The sequence below is a fragment of the Salmo salar genome, chromosome 12 (assembly GCF_965601325.2).
Source record: "Salmo salar chromosome 12, fSalSal1, whole genome shotgun sequence".
Classification (NCBI taxonomy): Eukaryota; Metazoa; Chordata; class Actinopteri; order Salmoniformes; family Salmonidae; genus Salmo; species Salmo salar.
In genome coordinates, this window is record NC_138302.1 from 11,712,942 (window position 1) to 11,737,812 (window position 24,871).

Consider the following 24,871-nt stretch of genomic DNA (forward strand, 5'->3'; position numbering starts at 1 on the left):
GGATTAGGACCTGCGCCGCTTCCTGTGTGAGGCAGGGTCGTACTCTGCGAATGTTGTAGAGCATGAACCTACAGGATCGGGTCACCGCCTTGATGTTAGTGGAGAACGACAGGGTGTTGTCCAGGGTCACACCAAGGGTCACGCCAAGGTTCTTAGCACTCTGGGAGGAGGACACAAGGGAGTTGCCAACTGTGATGGCGAGATCATGGAACGGGCAGTCCTTCCCCGGGAGGAAGAGCAGCTCCGTCTTGCCGAGGTTCAGCTTGAGGTGGTGATCCGTCATCCACACTGATATGTCTGACAGACATGCAGAGATGCGATTCGCCACCTGGTTATCAGAAGGGGGAAAGGAGAAGATTAATTGTGTGTCGTCTGCATAGCAATGATAGGAGAGACCATGTGAGGATATGACAGAGCCAAGTGACTTGGTGTATAGCGAGAATAGGAGAGGGCCTAGAACAGAGCCTGGGGGACACCAGTGGTGAGAGCACGTGGTGCGGAGACAGATTCTCGCCACGCCACCTGGTAGGAGCGACCTGTCAGGTAGGACGCAATCCAAGCGTGGGCCGCGCCGGAGATTCCCAACTCGGAGAGGGTGGAGAGGAGGATCTGATGGTTCACAGTATCAAAGGCAGCAGATAGGTCTAGAAGGATGAGAGCAGAGGAGAGAGAGTTAGCTTTAGCAGTGCGGAGAGCTTCCGTGACACAGAGAAGAGCAGTCTCAGTTGAATGACCAGTCTTGAAACCTGACTGATTTGGATCAAGAAGGTCATTCTGAAAGAGATAGCAGGAGAGCTGGCCAAGGACGGCACGTTCAAGAGTTTTGGAGAGAAAAGAAAGAAGGGATACTGGTCTGTAGTTGTTGACATCGGAGGGATCGAGTGTAGGTTTTTTCAGAAGGGGTGCAACTCTCACTCTCTTGAAGACGGAGGGGACGTAGCCAGCGGTCAAGGATGAGTTGATGAGCGAGGTGAGGTAAGGGAGAAGTTCTCCGGAAATGGTCTGGAGAAGAGAGGAGGGGATAGGGTCAAGCGGGCAGGTTGTTGGGCGGCCGGCCGTCACAAGACGCGAGATTTCATCTGGAGAGAGAGGGGAGAAAGAGGTCAAAGCACAGGGTAGGGCAGTGTGAGCAGGACCAGCGGTGTCGTTTGACTTAGCAAACGAGGATCGGATGTCGTCGACCTTCTTTTCAAAATGGTTGACGAAGTCATCCGCAGAGAGGGAGGAGGGGGGGAGGATTCAGGAGGGATCAGAAGGTGGCAAAGAGCTTCCTAGGGTTAGAGGCAGATGCTTGGAATTTAGAGTGGTAGAAAGTGGCTTCAGCAGCAGAGACAGATGAGGAAAATGTAGAGAGGAGGGAGTGAAAGGATGCCAGGTCCGCAGGGAGGCGAATTTTCCTCCATTTCCGCTCGGCTGCCCGGAGCCCTGTTCTGTGAGCTCGCAATGAGTCGTCGAGCCACGGAGCAGGATGGGAGGACCGAGCCAGCCTGGAGGATAGGGGACATAGAGAGTCAAAGGATGCAGAAAGGGAGGAGAGGAGGGTTGAGGAGGCAGAATCAGGAGATAGGTTGGAGAAGGTTTGAGCAGAGGGAAGAGATGATAGGATGGAAGAGGAGAGAGTAGCGGGAGAGAGAGAGCGAAGGTTGGGACGGCGCAATACCATCCGAGTAGGGGCAGAGTGAGAAGTGTTGGATAAGAGCGAGAGGGAAAAGGATACAAGGTAGTGGTCGGAGACTTGGAGGGGAGTTGCAATGAGATTAGTGGAAGAACAGCATCTAGTAAAGATGAGGTCAAGCGTATTGCCTGCCTTGTGAGTAGGGGGGGAAGGTGAGAGGGTGAGGTCAAAAGAGGAGAGGAGTGGAAAGAAGGAGGCAGAGAGGAATGAGTCAAAGGTAGACGTAGGGAGGTTAAAGTCACCCAGAACTGTGAGAGGTGAGCCATCCTCGGGAAAGGAACTTATCAAGGCGTCAAGCTCATTGATGAACTCTCCAAGGGAACCTGGAGGGCGATAAATGATAAGGATGTTAAGCTTGAAAGGGCTGGTAACCGTGACAGCATGGAATTCAAAGGAGGCGATAGACAGATGGGTCAGGGGAGAAAGAGAGAATGTCCACTTGGGAGAGATGAGGATCCCAGTGCCACCACCCCGCTGACCAGAAGCTCTCGGGGTGTGCGAGAACACGTGGGCAGACGAGGAGAGAGCAGTAGGAGTAGCAGTGTTATCTGTGGTAATCCATGTTTCCGTCAGCGCCAAGAAGTCGAGGGACTGGAGGGTAGCATAGGCTGAGATGAACTCTGCCTTGTTGGCCGCAGACTGGCAGTTCCAGAGGCTGCTTGAGACCTGGAACTCCACGTGGGTCGTGCGCGCTGGGACCACCAGGTTAGAGTGGCAGCGGCCACGCGGTGTGAAGCGTTTGTATGGCCTGTGCAGAGGGGAGAGAACAGGGATAGACAGACACATAGTTGACAGGCTACAGAAGAGGCTACGCTAATGCAAAGGAGATTGGAATGACAAGTGGACTACACGTCTCGAATGTTCAGAAAGTTAAGCTTACGTTGCAAAAATCTTATTGACTAAAATGATTAAAATGATACAGTACTGCTGGCTGGTGAAGTAGGCTAGCTAGCAGTGGCTGCGTTGTTGATTTTGTTTGAAAGTGTAGCTGGCTAGGTAACCTCGATAGTACTGAAACTACACCTTATCATGATACAAAGGCAACTGTTGAGGGTGCATGATGGCCTGACTTGATTCGGAGTACTTCCAGATCTATCTCCTTTCGTCGCGCTTCCAGCTCCATCTCTTTTAATCAAATGGCATCAGCACATTCTTCTAGTCTGGTTGCACGTTCTCTTTCCCTTTCCTGGTGCTCAAGTCTGAATTTCTTTTGCTCCAATCTCTCCTCACGTTCTCTTTCCCTTTCCTGGTGCTCAAGTCTGAATTTCTGTTGCTCCAATCTCTCTTCACGTTCTCTTTCCCTTTCCTGGTGCTCAAGCTCTAATTTTACCTTTAGTTCTACCTCAGTTGCATGTCTATGGGATGTACTCTACCACCCGTTGGACCCTTTCCGTCATCCTCCCTCTCCGGAAGGATTTCCTCCTCAACCAAAGCAGTTGGACTACTGCTTTTGAATTGGCATGTGCAACTTTGATGTCATTATGCTTTGCAATGACGAGCAGAATCGCCTTTGTACATTTATCTAGAATCTCCCATGTAGAGTTTTCCACAAATGCTTCTAATTTAAAGTCCATTATTTTATTTTATTATTAGCCTGTGTGTTTATGCAACTTTAAAAATGATTCCTTTTATCTTATAACATTTTAGTCATTGAGCAGACGCTCTTATCCAGAGCGACTTACAGTAGTGAATGGATACATTTCATTTTTTTTTTTTTTTTTTTTTTTGTACTGGCCCCCCGTGGGATTCGAACCCACAACCCTGGCGTTGCACACACCATGCTGGCGTTGCAAACACCATGCTCTACCAACTGAGCCTCTGGGCAGTTGGATGTCAGTGACAGAAACTCTACCAATTATTTTTTTGAACACTAAAATATCTGGGCATGGTAGAGCTTCAACTAGGTGATTAGAGGAAACAGTATCCCGGATGAGCCTCCATTTTGTTACGTTCCCCTGCAAGAAACCAAAACTTGACGCACAAACAGAAGGGAAAAGTAACAAACAGTCACTAACAACAACCAAAACAAAACAGGTGGGGTTCTAGGAGGGGTTCTGAAAGACTCTCATGGAGGTGTCCACTGAAAGTTGACTATCAACAACAACTGGGACCAAAAAGAAACCCACTAATTTTTCCCAAGAAGAGGTAAACAAAATAAAAACCCACACCAAACTTAAAAAGGAAGCAAACCAAAAAGTGGAGCAAAACAAAACAGGGATGAAATAGGGAGAGCCAACTAAAGGTTAACCCTCCACATCTCTCAAGCCGCTCTTCAATATCACCTGTGCCAGCACAGTTGAAAAACCTTCTGACTAACGAGATGACAGCCAGCACAGGTGTAACACATACTTAATAACAAGGTGACATCAATTGGTGCGCCCAGCGTGCCAACGTCCAACCTCTAAATATACATGGAAATCCGAAGCCTGTAAATGCTAGCAAGCTAGTTTCATCATATTACCTCAAGAACACAATACACTAATAACATGAAATCCTGACACCACAAAACAATTTACACAGTATGTGACTAATATTTATACAAGTAAGGTACAAGGTTTTCAGAGGTTACAATCTCCTTTTAGTGAGTTTTATACATTTAAAGGGGAACTCCACTCCACTTTTTTCATTAGCCCAATGTTGTAAAATTAGCCCACTGTTGTAAAATATAAGGACAACAACCACCGAGCCACTGCCTGTTCACCCCGCTATCATCCATAAGGTGAGGTCAGTACTGGTGCATCAAACCTGGGGCCGAGAGACTGAAAAACAGCTTCTATCTCAAGGCCATCAGACTGTTAAAAAGCCATCAGTAGCACCTTAGAGGCGGCTGCTCTATTTACATAGACTTGAAATCACAGGCCACTTTAATAATGGAACACTGGTTACTTTAATAATGTTTACATATCTCATATACTGTATTCTATTCTACTGTATCTTAGTTTGCCGCTCTGACATTGCTCTTCTTAATTCCATTCCTTTACTTTGGATTTGTGTTGGATTGTTGTGAAATTGTTAGATATTACTTGTTAGATATTACTGCACTGTTGGAGCTAGAAACACAAGCATTTCTCTACACCTGCAATAACATCTGTTAAACACGTATATATGTGACCAATACAATTTGATTTGATCTGTCAGCTCCATTTGCACAGACTGTGTAGACCCCTTTATCTGACTCGAGCTTCCACAGTAAACGCTGTAAGGATAATCTCAGTGAAAGCTCCCCGGTCCTTTCCCCATCGAACAAAAATATTATTTTCTACAAAAATTATTTCCTACTTTACTTTTGGTCTTCATGTATTTTATAAATGTATTGTTTTGAGCATTCCCAGGTGGTCTCCCATCCAAGTACTAACCAGGCCCGGCGCTGCTCAGCCACCGAGATCAGACAAGGGCAGGCGTGTTCAGGGTGATATGACCACAAGTGTATTTTCTACCCCATTTTCTCCCTGTATTACGACCTTGGCTCACCGCTGTGAGGGGGGGGTGTTAGTGTGTGACAGGGGTTCAGTGTTATGTGAGTATTTAATCTCTCATTCATGTATTGAATCACTCATTCATGTATTGAATCACTCATTCACGTACTTAATCACTCAATCACTTGTTCATCAACCCTTCAGTATTCTGTAAGTGTATATGTTTTTTTGGGATAGGTGTGTGTCAGAGTGTGTGTATTTAGTATACAGGCTTTCCAGAACCTATGTTTTCCCCTGAGATGCCGTTTGTCTGTCGACATACAACCATTGTACGTGCGTGTAAATGTGCATATAATTCTATGTGTGTTTATATATACTGCCTGGGTGTGTAGCCATTAGCCTGTGTGGGCGTTGTACCAGCTGTGACCTTGAGTTTGTGTGTTCTTGTGGATTTCAACAGTCCTGAGTTCATTGGCAAGAAAATCTTATCTCCTTACTTTTGGCAGAAGTCTAAAAACGGACTTTCTGCTGGTCTTATAACTTTTCCCCAGGAAGTCTCCAGAATTACAGAATAATAATTATTAGATTATTATTATTACTTATTATTAAAATTACAGAGTCTCATTATTATTAATTATCATTGGGATTACATAGTCTTCTCAACAACACACACACACACACACACACACACACACACACACACACACACACACACCCAGAGTTGTTGCACCAAAAGATAATGATTAGGTGAAATATTTAGCATTTTACCATTATCCCGATAATTGCCACTGCCAAACCTTTGTTTGGTTAACAGCATTTCCCTCACTCAGACAACAACAAAAAATTGCAAAAGCTGGCCAATTAGCATGAGGGATGGTGCTCAAGTTCAGAACTGCTGTAAGTAAAAAGCACAGATCTTGAGCTCTGACGTCGTGTATAACATGTTCACACAACTAACGAGCCAAGTCCAACCCCAGATCACTGACGCAAACTAAGACAAAGTTCACTAGTTGGGGTTATCAATAGCTTTTTCTCATTGAGCATAATTTCATGTTATTGACCACTGCACAACAACACTGTTACTGAGCATCTTCAGAACAGGGTTGTATGATGCTTCAATGGTATATGTACAGTATTAGTCAGCTATATTCTAGGTATATGTACAGTATTAGTCAGCTATATTCTAGGTATATGTACAGTATTGGTCAGCTATATTCTAGGTATATGTACAGTATTAGTCAGCTATATTCTAGGTATATGTACAATATTAGTCAGCTATATTCTAGGTATATGTACAGTATTAGTCAGCTATATTCTAGGTATATGTACAGTATTAGTCAGCTATATTCTAGGTATATGTACAGTATTAGTCAGCTATATTCTAGGTCGTAAACATTTGTATTGACAGTTCTGTAAAAGAGAAAAAATAAACAGAAACCTAGTAGCTTAGAAGAAACAGTAGACACTTATAAGAAATAAAGAACCTATACCTATTTAGTTGAATGATATACAGAATATCAACAGTATAGTACCCATTTAGTTGAATGATATAAAGAATATCAACAGTATAGTACCTATTTAGCTGAATGATATACAGAATATCAACAGTATAGTACCTAAATGTAACTCTCTATTGTTCAACCCGCCATATGAACAACAGAAATGTCTGTAAGCTGTCAAAATTTAGATATTGTGTAATCACTTTGACACTACAAACAAAGCTAGACTAGCTATATTTCATTGTTTCAACAAACTAGCAAGCAACTAGCTACCTTCGAGCTAGTTAGCTGGTACTTTTGGCTGGCTATGCAGCTAGCTAATGACAGCATGCTGCAATACGGCTAGCTAGCATAAGACAGCACTAGTGAGGTGAAAGTGCAAAAGTAGCCTTCAAGGCTTTCTTCACAGTCATGTTTGCAATTGTAAAAATGAGTTAGTTAGCACCTAGTGGTCAAGCTGTCATCACAAGGGGACTCTAGTTAGCTATTGCCAAAGATACTGGTAATACACCTGATATGGATAGGGGGGGCAGTATTTTCACGGACGGATGAAAAAACGTACACGATTTAAACTGGTTTACTACTCTTGCCCAGAAATGAGAATATGCATATTATTAGTAGATTTGGATAGAAAACACTCTGAAGTTTCTAAAACTGTTTGAATGGTGTCTGTGAGTATAACAGAACTCATATGGCAGGCAAAAACCTGAGAAAAAGTCAACCAGGAAGTGGAGGATCTGAGAATTGTAGTTCTTCTTTCTAGTCCCTTTCGAAACTACAGTATCTGTGCTGTTACGTTGCACTTTCTAAGGCTTCCATTGGCTGTCTAAAGCCTTCAGAAAGTGGTTTGAGCCTTCTCCTGTCACTGGGCAGAGTATAGGAGCTCAGTTACTGAGTGGTCTGCCTAGCAACAAAGGGATTGGATATGCGCATTCCCGCGAGCACGCTGTTTTTTATTTTTCTCCTTGAATTAATACGCTATTGTCCGGTTGGAATATTATCGCAATTTTACGTTAAAACCACCATAAAATTGATTTTAAACAGCGTTTGACATGCTTCTAAGTACGGTAATGGAACATTTTGACTTTTTGTGTCTCGAATTGCGCTCGCACGTTACCCTTTGGATAGTGACCTAAACGCACGAACAAAACTGAGGTATTTGGACATAACTATGGATTATTTTGAACAAAAACAACATTTCTTGTGGAAGTAGCAGTCCTGGGAGTGCATTCTGACGAAGATCAGCAAAGGTAAGAGCATATTTCTAATACTAATTCTGAGTTTAGGTTGGCCCGAACTTGACGGGTGTCTGAATAGCTCACCGTGATGGCGAGCTATGTACTCAGAATATTGAAAAATGTGCTTTCTCCATAAAGCTATTTTAAAATCTGACACAGCGGTTGCATAAAGGAGTTCTGTATCTATAATTCTTAAAATAATTGTTGTGTATTTTGTCAACATTTATGATGAGTATTTTTGTAAATTCACCGGGAGTTTTTGGTGGGAATACATTTTCTGAACATCACGCGCCAATGTAAAAAGCTGTTTTTGGATATAAATATGAACTTGATTGAACAAAACATACATGTATTGTGTAACATAATGTCCTAGGAGTGTCATCTGATGAAGATCATCAAAGGTTAGTGCTTCATTTAGCTGTGTTTTGGGTTTTATTGACATATATGCTTGCTTGGAAAATGGCTGTGTGGTTATTTCGGTCTATGTACACTCCTAACATAATCTAAAGTTTTGCTTTCTCTGTAAAGTCTTTTTGAAATCGGACAATGTGGTTGGATTAAGGAGAAGTGTATCTTTAAAATGGTGTAAAATAGTTTGTTTGTGTATGTTTGAGAAATAGAAATTATTGGATTTTTGAGGTTTTTGTATTTCGCGCCACGCTGTTCCATTGGATATTGGCTAGGCGTTCCGCTAGCGGAACGTCTGTCCTCAACAGGTTTTTAACCCAATATATTTACTCTGCGTTGTTTGCAATGAGAAAATGAAAGACAGTGGGCAGAACGAACAAGGTGGAGAGCCAAGCACAAGCTAGCAAGATCCTATTGTCATTCTTTAGCCTGTATTTGCATATTTCCGTTAGGGAATGCCTACTCTGTGAAGTGCGCATGTGCAATAACTACATTATCTCTTGCAATGTTTAGAAACTTTGGCAAAGGGTCAAGTCTACAAAACTTAGTGCACTCTGTTCATGACATATTGTAGTGTTGGGAACAGAAAATTGTATTGAGATCGAATGTTTCATCGATGAGAACATTTTTAGAATGTCGGCCATATTTGGTGATGAGAAGAAATTCCAACAGGATGGTTCAAATTTCTACACTATCGGGGTTTCCATTTGTGCTGTTGCATTAACAATGAAAAGCACTACTGCTTCGAATGATGATTATTACATCACTTCCGTCTGTAACTGGACGCCATCTAGCCTTTATGTAACCTGTGGAGAGAATCCCCAACAGATGAACCAATACATTACAGATCTAATGAACAATATACATCAAGGACAAATCAACGTTCTAAGTTTAATTCTTTAGTTCAAACTCTTTGGAAACTCTGGCCAATCAGAATAGAATAGCCTTGACGTACATCATGTATATGAACAACAAAAGACCCCCTTTACTCCACACTGCCCTTTCACACCTGGACAAGAGGAACACCTATGTGAGAATGCTATTCATTGACTTCAGCTCAGCGTTCAACACCATAGTGCCCTCAAAGCTCAACACTAAGCTAAGGACACTGGGATTAAACACCTCCTTCTGCAACTGGATCCTGGACTTCCTGACGGGCCGGCCCCAGGTGGTAAGGGTAGGTAACAAAACATCTGCCACGCTGATCTTCAGCACGGGGGCCCCTCAGGGGTGCATGCTCAGTCCCCTCCTGTACTGTTCACTCATGACTGCATGGCCAGGCATGACTCCAACACCATCGTTAAGTTTTCTGATGACACAACAGTGGTATGCCTGATCACGGACAACGATGAGACAGTGTATAGGGAGGAGGTCAGAGACCTGACCGTATTGTACAAGGACAACAACCTCTCCCTCAACGTGATCAAGACTAAGGAGATGATTGTGGACTACAGGAAAAAGAGGACTGAGCACGCCCTCATTCTCATCAATGGAGCTGTAGTGGAGCAGGTTGATAGCTTCAAGTACCTTGGCGTCCGCATCACCAACAAACTAACATGGTCCAAGCACACCAAGACAGTCGTGAAGAGGGCACGACAAAACCTATTCCTCCTCAGGAGACTGAAAATATTTGTCAAGGGTCCTCAGATCTTCAAAAGGTTTTACAGCTGCACCATCAAGAGCATCATGACAGGTTGCATCACTACCTGGTATGGCAAATGCTCGGCCTCCGACCACAAGGCACTACAGAGGGTAGTGCGTACGGCCCAGTACATCACCGAGGCCAAGCTTCCGGCCATCCAGGACCTCTATACCAGATGGTGTCAGAGGAAGGCCCTAAAAATTGTCAAAGACTCCAGCCACCCTAGTCGTAGACTGTTCTCTCTGCTACCACATGGCAAGTGATACCGGAGCTTCAAGTCTAGGTCCAAGAGGCTTCTAACAGCTTCTACCCCCAAGTCATAATAAGACGAATCAAATGGCTGCCCAGACTATTTGCACCCCCCCCCCCCCCCCCCCTTCTACATTGCTGCTACCCTGTTATTATCCACACATAGTCACTTTAATAACTCTACCTACATACATATTACCTCAATTACCTCGACACCGGTGTTCCCGCACATTGACTCTGTACCGGTACCCCCTGTATATTGCCCCACTATTGTTAGTTACTGCTGCGCTTTAATTATTTGTTATTCTTATCTCTTACTTTTTTTAGGTCTTTTCTTAAAACTGCATTGTTGGTAAATGGCTTGTAAGTAAGCATTTCACTGTAAGGTCTACACCTGTTGATTTCGGTGCATGTGACAAACACAATTTGATTTGAATTTAATTTTGAGTCTCATTGCAAAGCGTTTGAATCTGTTATTTATTTTTAATACATTTACAAACATTTCTAAAAACTTGTTTTTGCTTTGTCATTATGGGGTATTGTCTGTAGATCGATGATGGGGAAAAAAATATTTAATACATTTTAGAATAAGGAAAAATTGGAAAATGTCAAGGAGTCTGAATACTTTCCGAATGCATTGTATATGGCCAACTTTCATAAAGGACACCATGTTTCTGCTGTACCCCATTTATCCAAATTCTATTTTGAGACATTCAGTCATAGCATTGTTTGAAATTCTGAAAATTCCATGAACTGCTATTAATATTGCCCATGTAATAATGGTTAGCTAACATGGCTGCCATATAGAATTATATCATGTCATGTCAATGCATCATAGTATTTTTGGTAGAAACCTCAATGACCAAACTCTATGAGTATAGGGCTCTGTATTCCACTTCTCCCTTCCCAGGTGGAATCATGCTTGTCTGGGGGTCTTGAGGTGGGCATGCGGAAAACAAAAGTGTATTGTAGTGGCCAAGTGTCTTGGAGCACATGTCCATGACTTGTAGACAATGACACAAACAAAATATTGGTTGAAGAAAGTCTTTATTTTATCTCTTCAAGGTAAGTCAAGAATTCTGAAACCAAAGAGAATGCTGGATTGAGTAGCGTATTCCATTTGCCAACAATACTTTCACATAAGGCGCCAAAGTCCAGTGTTTGTTGTGCACGCCAGTTACTAAAACAATGTAATTTCTTAATGTTTCTACCATGTATAAAGCTGCCCATTTAAACGTGCATGTTCTAACAATGTGAAATACATTATTAGAATAACAATCAAAGTATCGGTAGAGTATAATCATGTCATGTAACCTACTTCTGTGTTTGTTCGAAGCGCCATGCTTTATCCTTGTTGAAGTGCATTACGCATGAGGCAAATGAGTCTTTGAGTCATCGAGGAACATTTATTGGTTGACGGGATTAACCAAAGTGATGAATTATCGCGGGGGTGAATTACTTCATTAATGTATTGTGTGACTTAAAGTAGAAGTTATGGCACAAGTTATTGAAGTGTGTGTGTTTATGTAAAACCGTTGTTTATGGTATATGTCCATGGGAAATTATGCATTTATGGTAGAAATGTGTTTTGGCGCTATCGTGATGGAACATTCCTAGCTGAAGGGAGTTCCTGTAAAAAGTACTTAGGTGCTCAGTTGGGGTTTTCCTGGGGGAGAGCAGGCTGGGCAGGTAACAGGTTGGCTACAGTAGAGTTATACCTGGAGGAGAGCAGGCTGGGTAGGTAACAGGTTGGTTACAGTAGAGCTATACCTGGAGGAGAGCAGGCTGGGTAGGTAACAGGTTGGCTACAGTAGCGTTATACCTGGAGGAGAGCAGGCTGGGCAGGTAACAGGTTGGATACAGTAGAGTTATACCTGGAGGAGAGCAGGCTGGGCAGGTAACAGGTTGGCTACAGTAGAGTTATACCTGGAGGAGAGCAGGCTGGGTAGGTAACAGGTTGGCTACAGTAGAGTTATACCTGGAGGAGAGCAGGCTGGGCAGGTAACAGGTTGGCTAGAGTAGAGTTATACCTGGAGGAGAGCAGGCTGGGCAGGTAACAGGTTGGCTAGAGTAGAGTTATACCTGGAGGAGAGCAGGCTGGGCAGGTAACAGGTTGGCTACAGTAGAGTTATACCTGGAGGAGAGCAGGCTGGGTAGGTAACAGGTTGGCTACAGTAGAGTTATACCTGGAGGAGAACAGGCTGGGCAGGTAACAGGTTGGCTAGAGTAGAGTTATACCTGGAGGAGAGCATGCTGGGCAGGTAACAGGTTGGCTACAGTAGAGTTATACCTGGAGGAGAACAGGCTGGGCAGGTAACAGGTTGGCTACAGTAGAGTTATACCTGGAGGAGAGCAGGCTGGGCAGGTAACAGGTTGGCTACAGTAGAGTTATACCTGGAGGAGAGCAGGCTGGGTAGGTAACAGGTTGGCTACAGTAGAGTTATACCTGGAGGAGAACAGGCTGGGCAGGTAACAGGTTGGCTAGAGTAGAGTTATACCTGGAGGAGAGCATGCTGGGCAGGTAACAGGTTGGCTACAGTAGAGTTATACCTGGAGGAGAACAGGCTGGGTAGGTAACAGGTTGGCTACAGTAGAGTTATACCTGGAGGAGAGCAAGCTGGGCAGGTAACAGGTTGGCTACAGTAGAGTTATACCTGGAGGAGAGCAGGCTGGGCAGGTAACAGGTTGGCTACAGTAGAGTTATACCTGGAGGAGAGCAGGCTGGGCAGGTAACAGGTTGGCTACAGTAGAGTTATACCTGGAGCAGAGCAGGCTGGGCAGGTAACAGGTTGGCTACAGTAGAGTTATACCTGGAGGAGAGCAGGCTGGGCAGGTAACAGGTTGGCTACAGTAGAGTTATACCTGGAGGAGAGCAGGCTGGGTAGGTAACAGGTTGGCTAGAGTAGAGTTATACCTGGAGGAGAGCAGGCTGGGTAGGTAACAGGTTGGCTAGAGTAGAGTTATACCTGGAGGAGAGCAGGCTGGGCAGGTAACAGGTTGGCTAGAGTAGAGTTATACCTGGAGGAGAGCAGGCTGGGCAGGTAACAGGTTGGATACAGTAGAGTTATACCTGGAGGAGAACAGGCTGGGCAGGTAACAGGTTGGCTACAGTAGAGTTATACCTGGAGGAGAGCAGGCTGGGCAGGTAAAAGGTTGGATACAGTAGAGTTATACCTGGAGGAGAACAGGCTGGGCAGGTAACAGGTTGGCTACAGTAGAGTTATACCTTTTTCCCCATCATCGATCTACAGACAATACCCCATAATGACAAAGCAAAAACAAGTTTTTAGAAATGTTTGTAAATGTATTAAAAATAAATAACAGATTCAAACGCTTTGCAATGAGACTCAAAATGAAATTCAAATCCAATTGTGTTTGTCACATGCACCGAAATCAACCTTACAGTGAAATGCTTACTTACAAGCCATTTACCAACAATGCAGTTTTAAGAAAAGACCTAAAAAAAGTAAGAGATAAGAATAACAAATAATTAAAGCGCAGCAGTAACTAACAATAGCGGGGCAATATACAGGGGGTACCGGTACAGAGTCAATGTGCGGGAACACCGGTGTCGAGGTAATTGAGGTAATATGTATGTAGGTAGAGTTATTAAAGTGACTATGTGTGGATAATAACAGGGTAGCAGCAATGTAGAAGGGGGGGGGGGGGGTGCAAATAGTCTGGGCAGCCATTTGATTAGTCTTATTATGACTTGGGGGTAGAAGCTGTTAGAAGCCTCTTGGACCTAGACTTGAAGCTCCGGTATCACTTGCCATGTGGTAGCAGAGAGAACAGTCTACGACTAGGGTGGCTGGAGTCTTTGACAATTTTTAGGGCCTTCCTCTGACACCATCTGGTATAGAGGTCCTGGATGGCCGGAAGCTTGGCCTCGGTGATGTACTGGGCCGTACGCACTACCCTCTGTAGTGCCTTGTGGTCGGAGGCCGAGCATTTGCCATACCAGGTAGTGATGCAACCTGTCATGATGCTCTTGATGGTGCAGCTGTAAAACCTTTTGAAGATCTGAGGACCCTTGACAAATATTTTCAGTCTCCTGAGGAGGAATAGGTTTTGTCGTGCCCTCTTCACGACTGTCTTGGTGTGCTTGGACCATGTTAGTTTGTTGGTGATGCGGACGCCAAGGAACTTGAAGCTATCAACCTGCTCCACTACAGCTCCATTGATGAGAATGAGGGCGTGCTCAGTTCTCTTTTTCCTGTAGTCCACAATCATCTCCTTAGTCTTGATCACGTTGAGGGAGAGGTTGTTGTCCTTGTACAATACGGTCAGGTCTCTGACCTCCTCCCTATACACTGTCTCATCGTTGTCCGTGATCAGGCATACCACTGTTGTGTCATCAGAAAACTTAACGATGGTGTTGGAGTCATGCCTGGCCATGCAGTCATGAGTGAACAGTACAGGAGGGGACTGAGCATGCACCCCTGAGGGGCCCCCGTGCTGAAGATCAGCGTGGCAGATGTTTTGTTACCTACCCTTACCACCTGGGGCCGGCCCGTCAGGAAGTCCAGGATCCAGTTGCAGAAGGAGGTGTTTAGTCCCAGTGTCCTTAGCTTAATGTTGAGCTTTGAGGGCACTATGGTGTTGAACGCTGAGCTGAAGTCAATGAATAGCATTCTCACATAGGTGTTCCTCTTGTCCAGGTGTGAAAGGGCAGTGTGGAGTGCAATAGAGATTGCATCATCTGTGGATCTGTTGGTGGGGTATGCAAATTGGAGTAGGTCTAGGGTTTCTGGGATAATGGTATTGATGTGAGCCCTGACCAGCCTTTCAAAGCATTTCATGGCTACAGACGTGAGTAGTCATTTAGGCAGGTGACCTTAGTGTTCTTGGGCACAGGGACTATGGTGGTCTGCTTGAAACATGTTGGTATTACAGACTCAGACAGGGAGAGGTTGAAATTGTCAGTGAAGACACTTGCCAGTTGGTCAGCACATGCTCGGAGTACACATCCTGATAATCCGTCTGGCCCTGCAGCCTTGTGAATGTTGACCTGCTTAAAAGGTCTTACTCACATCGGCTGCGGAGTGTGTGATCACACAGTCGTCCGGAACAGCTGGTGCTCTCATGCATGTTTCAGTGTTACTAGCCTCGAAGCGAGCATAGAAGTTATTTAGCTTGTCTGGTCGGCTCGTGTCACTGGGCAGCCCGTGATTTGGAAAGGCACACACCTGTCTATATAAGGTCCCACAGTTGACAGTGCATGTCAGAGCAAAAACCAAGCCATAAGGTCGAAGGAATTGTCCTTAGAGCTCCGAGACAGGATTGTGTTGAGGCACAGATCTGGGGAAGGGCACCAAAACATTTCTGCAGCATTGAAGGTCCCCAAGAACACAGTGGCCTCCATCATTTTTAAATGGAAGAAGTTTGGAACCAACAATGCTCTTCCTAGAGCTGGCCGCCCGGCCAAACTGAGCAATCGATGGAGGTGACCAAAAACCTGATGGTCACTCTGATAGAGCTCCAGAGTTCCTCTGTGGAGATGGGAGAACCTTCCAGATGGACAACCATATCTGCAGCACTCCACCAATCAGGCCTTTATGCTAGAATGGCCAGACTTAAGTAAAAGGCACATGACAGCCCGCTTGGAGACTCTCAGAACATGAGAAACAAGATTCTCTGGTATGATGAAACCAAGATTGAACACTTTGGCCTGAATGGCAAGCGTCATGTCTGGAGGAAACCTTTCACCATCTCCACGGTGACGCATGGTGGGTCCAACATCATGCTGTGGGGAAGTTTTTCCGCGGCAGGGTCTGGGAGACTAGTCAGGATTGAGGGAAAGATGAGCGGAGCAAAGTACAGAAAAATCCTTGATGAAAACCTCCTCCAGAGCACTCAGGACCTCAGACTGGGGCAAAGGTTCACCTTCCAACAGGACAATGACCCTAAGCACACAGCCAAGAAAATGCAAGAGTGGCTTCGGGACAAGTTTCTGAATGTCCTTCAGTGGCCCAGCCAGAGCCCGGAATTAAACCTGATCGAACATCTCTGGAGAGACCTGAAAATACATGTGCATTGACGTTCCCCATCCAACTTGACAGAGCTTGAGAAGATCTGCAGAGAAGAATGGGGGAAACGCCCCAAAAACAGGTGTGCCAAGGTTGTAGTGTCCTACCCAAGAAGACTCAAGGCTGTAATCACTCCCAAAAGTGTTTCAACAAAGGTACTGAGTAAAGTGTCTGAATACTTACGTAAATGTGATACTTCCGTTTTGATATTTAATACATTTGCAAAATAAAAAATAAACTCCTTTTGCATTGCCATTATGGGGTATTGTGTGTAGAGGGAAAAAAAGAATTTCATACATTTTAGAATTAGGCTGTAACGTAACAAAATGTGGAAAATGTCAAATGGTCTGAACACTGTACAGTATATGCACTGTGCAGTATATTACACTTGTTTTATGTAATGGTTACAGATTGCTGTTTTAATTCCTGAAGGTTTCTATCATGGAAAACGTCTTCTATTACAGCAGATTTTGAGATTGATTTGTAGAGAGGCTGTAGGACGTGCATATCTGTTAACATCCGAAGCGCCTAAGTTTATATTATTCACTGCTTTAGCACACTCCGCCAACCCTAATGTCCTAGCCGTGTCTGAATCCTGGCTTAGGAAGGCCACCAAAAATTCTGAAATTTCCATCCCCAACTACAACATTTTCAGCCAAGATAGAACTGCCAAAGGGGGTGGAGTTGCAATCTACTGCAGAGATGGCCTGCAGAGTTCTGTCATGATATCCAGGTCTGTGCCCAAACAATTCGAGCTTCTACTTTTAAAATTCCACCATTCCAGAAATAAGTATCTCACTGTTGCCACTTGTTACAGACCACCCTCAGCCCCCAGCTGCGCCTTGGACATCATATGTGAATTAATTGCCCCCCATTTATCTTCCGAGTTTGTACTGTTAGGTGACCTAAACTGGGATATGCTTAACACCCCGGCCGTCCTACAATCTAAGCTAGATACCCTCAATCTCACCCAAATTATCATGGAACCTACCAGGTACAACCCAAAATCCATAAACTCGGGCACCCTCATAGATGTCATCCTGACCAACCTGCCCTCTAAATACACCTCTGCTGTCCTCAACCACTGCCTCATTGCCTGCGTCCGTAATGGGTCCGCGGTCAAACGACCACCCCTCATCACAGCCAAACGCTCCCTAAAGCACTTCAGCGAGCAGGCCTTTCTAATCGACCTGGCACGGGTATCCTGGAAAGATTTTGACCTCATTCCGTCAGTAGAGGATGCCTGGTTATTTTTAAAAGTGCTTTCCTCACCATCTAAATAAGCATGCCCCATTCAAAAAATGTAGAACCAGGAATAAATATAGCCCTTGGTTCACTCCAGACCTGACTGCCCTTGACAGCACAAAAACATCCTGTGGCGTTCTGCATTAGCATCGAATAGCCCCCGCGATATGCAACCTTTCAGGGAAGTTAGGAACGAATATACACAGGCAGTTAGAAAAGCAAAGGCTAGCTTTTTCAAACAGAAATTTGCATCCTGAACTCCAAAAGGTTCAGGGACGCTGTAAAGTCCATTGAGAATAAGAGCACCTCCTCCCAACTGCCCACCGCACTGAGGCTAGGATACACTGTCACCAAAGATTAAATCTACAATTATCGAGAATTTCAATAAGCATTTTTCTACGGCTGGCCTTGCTTTCCACCTGGCTACCCCTACTCCGGTCAACAGTTCTGCAACCCCCACAGCAACTTGTCCAAGCCCTCCCAATTTCTCTTTCACCCAAATCCAGATAGCTGATTTTCTGAAAGAGCTGCAAAATCTGGACCCCTACAAATCAGCTGGGCTAGACAATCTGGACCTTCTCTTTCTAAAATGATACGCCGCAATTGTTGCAACCCATATTACTGGCCTGTTCAACCTCTCTTTCGTATCGTCTGAGAACCCCAAAGATTGGAAAGCTGCCGCAGTCATGGCATCCGCACATTCTTCTTGTTCTAGTCTGGCTGCAAGTTCTCTTCCCTTTCCTTCTGCTGAGGTCTAAATTTCTGTTGCTCCAATCTCTCCTCATGTTCTATTTCCCTTTCCTTCTGCTGAAGTCTGAATTTCTGTTGCTCCAATCTCTCCTCACGTTCTCTTTCCTTGTGCTGAAGCTTTAGTTTCTGTTGCTCAAATCAAATCAAATTAAGTCACATTGTGTTGGTCACATACACATGGTTAGCAGATGTTATTGCGACTGTAGCAAAATGCTTGTGCTTCTAGTTCCGACAGTGCAGTAATATCTAACAAGTAATCTAACAAATTCACAATGACTACCTTATACACACAATGTATGGGGATGGAATAAGAATATGTGCATATAAATATATGGATGCGTAGTGCCGTGCGGCATAGGCAAGATGCAATAGATGGTATAAAATACAATATATACATACAGTGGGGAGAACAAGTATTTGATACACTGCCGATTTTGCAGGTTTTCCTACTTACAAAGCATGTAGAGGTCTTTATTTTTTATCATAGGTACACTTCAACTGTGAGAGACGGAATCTAAAACAAAAATCCAGAAAATCACATTGTATGATTTTTAAGTAATTAATTTGCATTTGCCCAGGGACCCTGGGCATCTTTCTTTTGGTGTTTTTCAGAGTCAGTAGAAAGGCCTCTTTAACGTCCTAAGTTTTCACAACTGTGACCTTAATTGCCTACTGTCTGTAAGCTGTTAGTGTCTTAAAAACATCTTTGGGAAAGGGGGGCAGTATTGAGTAGCTTGGATGAATGAGGTGCCCAGAGTAAACTTCCTGCTACTCAGGCCCAAAAGCTAGAATATGCATATAATTAGTAGATTTGGATAGAAAACACTCTGAAGTTTCTAAAACTGTTTGAATGATGTCTGTGAGTATAACAGAACTCATATGGCAGGCAAAAACCTGAGAAAAAATCTAACCAGGAAGTGGGAAATCTGAGGTTGTAGTTTTTCAAGTGATTGTCTATCCAATATACAGTGTCTGTGGGGTCATATTGCACTTCCTAAGGCTTCCACTAGATGTCGACAGTCTTTAGAACGTTGTTTCAGGCTTCTACTGTGAATGGGGAGAGAATAAGAGCTATTGTAATCAGGTGTCTGGCAGAAAGGCATGAGCTCAGTCATGCGCGCGGCCGTGAGCGCATGCCACATTCTCTTTCCTTTCTGAAGACAAAGGAATTGTCCGGTTGGAATATTATTGAAGATTTATGATAAAAACATCCTAAAGATTGATTCTATACATCGTTTGACATGTTTCTACGAACTGTAATGGAACTATTTTGACTTTTCGTCTGGACTAAACACGCGCGCTATGTGAATTTGGAATGCTGGACTAAACATATTTAGTTTAGGAGGTATTTGGACATAAAGATGAACTTTATCAAACAAAACAAACATTTATTGTAGAACTGGGATTCCTGGGAGTGCATTCCGATGAAGATCATCAAAGGTAAGTGAATATTTATAACGCTATTTCTGACTTCTGTTGACTCCAAAACATGGCGGGTATCTGTATGGCTTGTTTTGGTGTCTGAGCGCTGTACTCAGATTATGGCATGGTGTGCTTTTGCCGTAAAGCTTTTTTGAAATCTGACACAGCGGTTGCATTAAGGAGAAGTGTATTTTTAATTCTATGTCAAACACTTGTAACTTATATCAACGTTTATGATGAGTATTTCTGTAAATTGATGTGGCTCCCTGCAAAATCACTGGATGTTTTGGAGGCAAAACATTACTGAACATAATGCGCCAATGTAAACTGAGATTTTTGGATATAAATATGAACTTTATCGAACAAAACATACATGTATTGTGTAACACGAAGTCCTATGAGTGCCATCTGATGAAAATCATCAAAGGTTAGTGATTCATTTTATCTCTATTTCTGCTTTTTGTGACTCCTCTCTTTGGCTGGAAAATGGCTGTATGTTTTCTTGTGACTAGGCGCTGACCTAACATAAGCACAAGGTATGCTTTCGCCGTGAAGCCTTTTTAAAATCGGACACTGTGGTTGGATTAATGAGAAGTTCATCTTTAAAATGGTGTATAATACTTGTATGTTTGAGGAATTTTAATTATGAGATTTTTGTTGTTTTGAATTTGGCGCCCTGCTATTTCACTGGCTGTTGGCAGGGTGGGATGCTAGCGTCCCACATTTCCAAGAGAGGTTAACGACCGTTCCACAGGTGCATGTTCATTAATTGTTTATGGTTCATTGAACAAGCATGGGAAACAGTGTTTAATCCCTTTACAATAAAGATCTGTAAAGTTATTTGGATTTTTAGGAAATATCTTTGAAAGACAGGGTCCTGAAAAAGTGACGTTTCTTTTTTTGCTGAGTTTATATGTGACCAACAAAATTTGATTTGATCTGTCAGCTCCGTTTGCAAAGAATGTGTAGACCCCTTTACCTGACTCAAGAGCTTCCACAGTAAACGCTGTAAGGATAATCTCTCAGTGACAGCTCCCCGGTTCTGTCCCCAGCAAAGCTGTAAGGATAATTTCTCAGTGACAGCTCTCCGGTCCCATCCCAATCGAAAAACAAATCTTTGTCATGCCCTGACCTGAGAGAGCCTTTTTTATGTCTCTATTTAGGTTTGGTCAGGGTGTGATTTGGGTGGGCATTCTATGTCCTTTTTTCTATGCTTTGTATTTCTTTGTTTTGGCCTGGTATTGGCTCTCAATCAGGGACAGCTGTACATCGTTGTCGCTGATTGGGAGTCATACTTAGGCACCCTGTTTCCTTTGGGGTTTGTGGGTAGTTAATTTCTGTTTAGTGTTTTGCACCTGACAGAACTGTTTGGCTGTCGGTTTCTTGTTTTTTTTGGTTAAAGTGTTCTATCTTTAATAAATTCATGATGAGCACTAACCACGCTGCGCCTTGGTCTACTCTCTTCAACGACGGCCGTTACAGAACTACCCACCAACAGAAGACCAAGCAGCGTGGTTTGGAGCATCGGGGGGAAGGATGGACATGGGAGTTGGAACGTCAACTCTGGGAGGACAAGCAAAGGGAGCTATGGGAACCTGAGAGGCATCCCCCCCAAAACATTTTTTGGGGGGGCACACGGGTAGTTTGGCAGGGCCAGGGTTGAGCCCTAAGCCAACTCCCCGTGCTTACCAGAGGCAGCGTGGTACTGGTCAGGCCCCGTGCTATGGGGTGATGCGCACGGCGTCGAGGCCGAGTATCCACAAGCCGGTGTGCTCAGTGCCAGCGTCCTGCATTTGCCGGGGGGAAGTGGGCACCCAGCCAGTACAGGCGGTGCCAGTCCTGCGCTCGAGACCGCCAGTGCGCCTCTACGGTCCAGTGTATCCTGCTCCCCGCACTAGCCCTGAGGTGCGTGTTTTCAGTTTGGCGCCTACAAAGCCAGCACCACGCACTAGGCTTCCAGTGTATCAGCCCAGTCCAGTACGTCCTGTTCCCACTCCTCACACTAGCCTTGAGGTGCGTGTCCCTAGTCTGGCGCTTCCTAAACCAGCCCCACGCATCAGGCCTTCAGTGTGCGGTTCCCGTCCAGAGCTTCCGGCAACAGTGCCTCGTCCAGAGTGTCCGGCGACAGTGCCTCGTCCAGAGTGTCCGGCGACAGTGCCTCGTCCAGAGTGTCCGGCGACAGTGCCTCGTCCAGAGTGTCCGGCGACAGTGCCTCGTCCAGAGTGTCCGGCGACAGTGCCCCGTCCAGAGCTTCCGGCGACAGTGCCCCGTCCAGAGCTTCCGGCGACAGTGCCCCGTAGAGAGACGGCCCACAGTCCGGAACCGAGAGAGACGCCCTACAGTCCGGAGCTCCCAGAGTCTCCCGCCTGTCCTCCGGTGCAGCCATAGTTGCCCGCCTGTCCTCCGGCGCAGCCATAGTCGCCCGCCTGTCCTCCGGCGCAGCCATAGTCGCCCGCCTGTCCTCCGGCGCAGCCATAGTCGCCCGCCTGTCCTCCGGCGCAGCCAGAGTCGCCCTTCAGTCCAGGGCCCGCGGCGAGGGACCCCGCTCTAGAGGCGCCACCTAAGTGGTGTGAGCCAGTGGTGGAGCGGGGTCTGCGTCCCGCTCCAGAGCCGCCACCGCGGAGAAATGCCCACCCAGACCCTCCCCTATAGGTTCAGGTTTTGCGGCCGGAGTCCGCACCTTTGGGGGGGGTACTGTCACGCCCTGACCTGAGAGAGCCTTTTTTATGTCTCTATTTAGGTTTGGTCAGGGTGTGATTTGGATGGGCATTCTATGTCCTTTTTTCTCTGCTTTGTATTTCTTTGTTTTGGCCTGGTATGGCTCTCAATCAGGGACAGCTGTACATCGTTGTCGCTGATTGGGAGTCATACTTAGGCACCCTGTTTTCCTTTGGGGATTGTGGGTAGTTAATTTCTGTTTAGTGTTTTGCACCTGACAGAACTGTTTGGCTGTCGGTTTTTTTGTTTTTTTGTTTAAAGTGGTCTATCTTTAATAAATTCATGATGAGCACTAACCACGCTGCGCCTTGGTCTACTCTCTTCAACGACGGCCGTTACAATCTTACACTTTTCTACTCATTCCAACCTATTTTTAACTTTACTTCTGGTCATTAATGCATTTTTTTTAATTTATTGTTTAGAGCAGGGCTTTCCCAACCCTCTTCCTGGAGGTCTACTGTCCTGTAGGTTTTCAGTCCAACCCTAATTCAGCTAGTTAAGGTCTTGTTGAGCAGCTAATAAGTAGAACCAGGTGTGGACTGAAAACCCCCAGGACTGTAGATTTCCAGGAAGACGGTTGGGCAGCCCTAGTTTAGAGCTTACAGCAACTGGCATTCCCAGGTGGTCTCCCATCCAAATACTAACCAGCCCCAACTCTGCTCAGCCACCGAGATCAGACGAGATCAAGCATGTTCAGGGTGATATGGCCACAAGTGTATTTTCTACCCCATTTTCTCCCTGAATTACGACTTTGGCTCATCGCTGCAACTCCCCAATGGGCTCATTCATGTATTTAATCGCTCACTAATGTATTTAATCACTCAATCACTTGTTCATCAACCCTTCAGTATTGTGTAAGCTTATGTTTTTTTTGTGATATGTGTGTGTTTCAGAGTGTGTACTTGGACGTTTGCCTGTCCACATACGTGCGTGTAAATGTGCATGTGTAATTCGATGTGTGTTTATATATACTGCATGGGTGTGTGGCCATTAGCCTGTGTAATTCGATGTGTGTTTATATATACTGCATGGGTGTGTGGCCATTAGCCTGTGTAATTCGATGTGTGTTTATATATACTGCATGGGTGTGTGGCCATTAGCCTGTGTAATTCTATGTGTTTATATGTACTGCATGGGTGTGTAGCCATTAGCCTGTGTAATTCTATGTGTGTTTATATGTACTGCATGGGTGTGTAGCCATTAGCCTGTGTAATTCGATGTGTGTTTATATATATTGCATGGGTGTGTGGCCATTAGCCTGTGTAATTCTATGTGTGTTTATATGTACTGCATGGGTGTGTAGCCATTAGCCTGTGTAATTCTATGTGTTTATATGTACTGCATGGGTGTGTGGCCATTAGCCTGTGTAATTCTATGTGTTTATATGTACTGCATGGGTGTGTAGCCATTAGCCTGTGTAATTCTATGTGTGTTTATATGTACTGCATGGGTGTGTAGCCATTAGCCTGTGTAATTCGATGTGTGTTTATATATACTGCATGGGTGTGTGGCCATTAGCCTGTGTAATTCTATGTGTTTATATGTACTGCATGGGTGTGTGGCCATTAGCCTGTGTAATTCGATGTGTGTTTATATATACTGCATGGGTGTGTGGCCATTAGCCTGTGTAATTCTATGTGTTTATATGTACTGCATGGGTGTGTAGCCATTAGCCTGTGTAATTCTATGTGTGTTTATATGTACTGCATGGGTGTGTAGCCATTAGCCTGTGTAATTATATGTGTTTATATGTACTGCATGGGTGTGTGGCCATTAGCCTGTGTAATTCTATGTGTTTATATGTACTGCATGGGTGTGTGGCCATTAGCCTGTGTAATTCTATGTGTTTATATGTACTGCATGGGTGTGTGGCCATTAGCCTGTGTAATTCTATGTGTTTATATGTACTGCATGGGTGTGTGGCCATTAGCCTGTGTAATTCTATGTGTTTATATGTACTGCATGGGTGTGTAGCCATTAGCCTGTGTAATTCTATGTGTGTTTATATGTACTGCATGGGTGTGTGGCCATTAGCTTGTGTAATTCTATGTGTGTTTATATGTACTGCATGGGTGTGTGGCCATTAGCTTGTGTAATTCTATGTGTGTTTATATGTACTGCATGGGTGTGTGGACATTAGCCTGTGTAATTCTATGTGTGTTTATATGTACTGCATGGGTGTGTAGCCATTAGCCTGTGTAGGCGTTGTACCAGCTGTGACCTTGAGTTTGTGTGTCCTTGTTGATTTCGACAGCCCCGCTAGAGTTCGTTGGCCGGAAAATGACTCTTGGCAGAAGTCCAAATCCACTAAAAACGTCCACTAGTTCTTATAGCTTCCCCACAGAAAGTTAAAGAGCCATCAGTAGCACCTTAGAGGCGGTTGCCTCACATACATAGACTTGAAATCACTGGTCACTTTAATAATGGAACACTGGTCACTTTAATAATGGTACACTGGTCACTTTAATAATGTTTACACATCTTGCATTACTCATCTCATATGTATATTCGGTATTCTATCCTATTCTACTGTATCTTAGTCTATGCCGCTCCGACATTGCTCGTCCAAATATTTATAAA

At 44.6% G+C, this 24,871-nt stretch overlaps 1 protein-coding gene and 1 pseudogene across 1 annotated transcript in view; both read right to left on the reverse strand.

The window, feature by feature from the left end:
• The window catches only part of LOC106594759 (perforin-1), a 47,718-nt gene that overhangs the window by 22,331 nt on the left and 516 nt on the right, over positions 1 to 24,871 (reverse strand). The window lies entirely within an intron of this gene.
• LOC123725667 (uncharacterized) lies at positions 22,888 to 23,006 on the reverse strand (annotated as a pseudogene).